We start from the raw sequence: 2,804 nt of genomic DNA on the forward strand, positions 1-2,804 counted from the left end.
TAAAATTAAAATTTTATAAGTATATCTTAATTTAATGATCAATATAGACAAAAGATTTTGTAAAAGCCTGTTAGAACTGGGCTATCCTCCAGTACTCTTTTAAAAATTGCTATAAAGACATTTTAGTCATATTAAGTATATGTACATTTATTAAGAGTTCTGCAGAAACTGTTCAGTCTGTAAATGAAAATAAAGGATCATGTTGTGCTTTTTTCCCATAACACTTTTTTTTTTTTAAATTGGAACGTTTCACGAATTTGCGTGTCATCCTTGCACAGGGGCCATGCTAATCTTCTCTGTATCATTCCAATTTTAGTATATGTGCTGCCGAAGCGAGCACTCCCATAACACTTTCTAATAGATGACTGATCAGATAAAACTTGTATAATTAGGAAGATTATAAATATCAGAGGTGCCCATCTTCTAGATATTTTCATGGAAACTATACATTTTATTATCAAGCAGTTAAAAATATCATTAAAAGTAAATTGTAACTCTGAAGGAACACTAGAAGAATTTGAGAAACAGACCTTTCAGAAAGCAAGTGTCTGATATCCATTTGTGTGTTCATAATCACTAGCCATCAGGGAGATTCAAATTAAAACCACATTGAGAGGGCGCCTGGGTGGCTCAGTGGGTTAAGCCGCTGCCTTCGGCTCAGGTCATGATCTCAGGGTCCTGGGATCGAGTCCCGCATCGGGCTCTCTGCTCAGCAGGGAGCCTGCTTCCCCCTCTCTCTCTCTCTCTCTCTGCCTGCCTCTCCATCTACTTGTGATTTCTCTCTGTCAAATAAATAAATAAAATCTTTAAAAAAAAAAAAACCACATTGAGATACCACCTTACACCAGTTAGAATGGCTGAAATTAGCAAGACAGGAAACAATGTGTGTTGGAGGGGATCTAGAGAAAGGGGAACCCGCTTATACTGTTGGTGAGAATGCAAGTTGGTGCAGCCACTTTGGAGAACAGTGTGAATATTCCTCAAGAAATTAAAAATAGAGCTTCCCTAGGACCCTGCCATTGCACTACTGGGTATTTACCCCTAAGATACGGATGTAGTGAAAAGAAGGGCCATCTGTACCCCAATGTTTATAGCAGCAATGGCCACGGTCACCAAACTGTGGAAAGAACCAAGATGCCCTTCAACGGATGAATGGATAAGGAAGATGTGGTCCATATACACTATGGAGTATTATGCCTCCATCAGAAAGGATGAATACCCAACTTTTGTAGCAACATGGATGGGACTGGAGGAGATTATGCTGAGTGAAATAAGTCAAGCAGAGAGAATCAAATATCATATGGTTTCACTTATTTGTGGAGCATAAAAAATAGCATGGAGGAGAAGGGGAGATGGAGAGGATAAGAAGGTTGAGGGAAATTGGAAGGGGAGGTGAACCATGAGAGACTATGGACTCTGAAAAACAATCTGAGGGTTTTGAAGGGGCAAAGGGTGGGAGATTGGTGGAACCAGGTGGTGGGTATTGGAGAGGGTACAGATTGCATGGAGCACTGGGTGTGGTGCAAAAACAATGAATACTGTTACACTGAAAATAAATTAAAAAAAAAAAGGAAAGCAAGTGAATTCCCACTCTGCTCAGCATGATCACTGGCCCTTTTTGAGATGAGCACATCTGATAACTATGAGATATTTGGTTAAATGTGGAACAACCTCAAGATATGCCTGACCCCCCACCCCAATCCCTGACCCCTTCCTCATCTTCACCTCATCTGTGATCCTATATTGCACATTAAGCTGAGGGTCAGAACAGATAAGCAACAAAAATATAAGATCAGTCTTCAACCTCCTTTCCTTCTCATATTTTACTCTTTTTTCTCTAAATGCTTACTTAAGGTCTTCATCCCTTTTGCTTTCCCTGGCTCTCCCTAGTAGTGTTACCTCCATGTTTCCTTCCCTAAAAACCTGCTTTTGTCCTTTATTCCCCTACCCATAACCAGACAGTTCTGTCCTCTAGCTGATATGATATAGTAATACATAATGTGTCGGTAGCTGATAATTTTCAAATTGTATTTATTTTAAAATTAAATGATCACATTTTATTTTTGTTTTTTTAAGATTTTATTTATTTATTTGGTGGAGAGATAGAGACAACGAGAGAGAGAACTAAGTAGGGGGAGTGGGAGAGGGAGAAGTAGGCTTCTCTCCTAGCAGGGAGCCCAATGAGGGGTTCGATCCCAGGACCTTGGGATCATGACCTGAGCTGAAGGCAGATGCTTAATGACTGAGCCACCCAGGCACCCCCAGATGATCACATTTTAGAAGTTCAGGGATGTAAGAAATAGAGGAGGTCCCATTAAAGCATAAAATGGGTGACCCTAGGCTGATCTGAGGGTACACAGAAGGTCTGCCTGGGGAAGGGACATTTTGAACAGTAATCTTAAGGATGTAGGAAGCATTTGGGTGAAGAGGGGTAAGGGTGAAGGGCATGACAGGCAGAGAGACTATTCGAAGACTCAGAGGTGGAAAGAAGCTTGACTTGTAAGAGGAACTCAAAGACTAGTGTGGATGGAATATATAGATGAGGTTGGGGAAGCAGACAGGAGCCAAATTATTTGAGCCTTATAGGCCATGATAAGGATTTTGGACTTCATCGTAAAAATAGTAGAAGGCCATTAAAATTTTTTGAGCAGTAGAGTAACATGATGAGATTTGTGTTTTGAATGAAGAACTATACCTTTCTTGGGTTCAGCTAGAGCTGGTCCCAGTTTACCTGACTGTGATTCCATTTTCTTTTCATTTGAATATGGTTATATGCAAACAATGAATCATGGAACAGTACATCA

The 2,804-nt window shown here is 40.2% G+C and overlaps 1 non-coding gene across 1 annotated transcript; it reads right to left on the reverse strand.

Moving 5' to 3' along the window:
* Positions 1-233: 233 nt before the first annotated feature.
* Positions 234-340, reverse strand: LOC116583750. Its single transcript, XR_004282863.1, has one exon. It is a non-coding gene; the product is annotated as a U6 spliceosomal RNA (small nuclear RNA).
* Between the last annotated feature and the right edge of the window lie 2,464 nt (positions 341-2,804).

The sequence above is a fragment of the Mustela erminea genome, chromosome X (genome assembly GCF_009829155.1).
Source record: "Mustela erminea isolate mMusErm1 chromosome X, mMusErm1.Pri, whole genome shotgun sequence".
Lineage (NCBI taxonomy): Eukaryota > Metazoa > Chordata > Mammalia > Carnivora > Mustelidae > Mustela > Mustela erminea.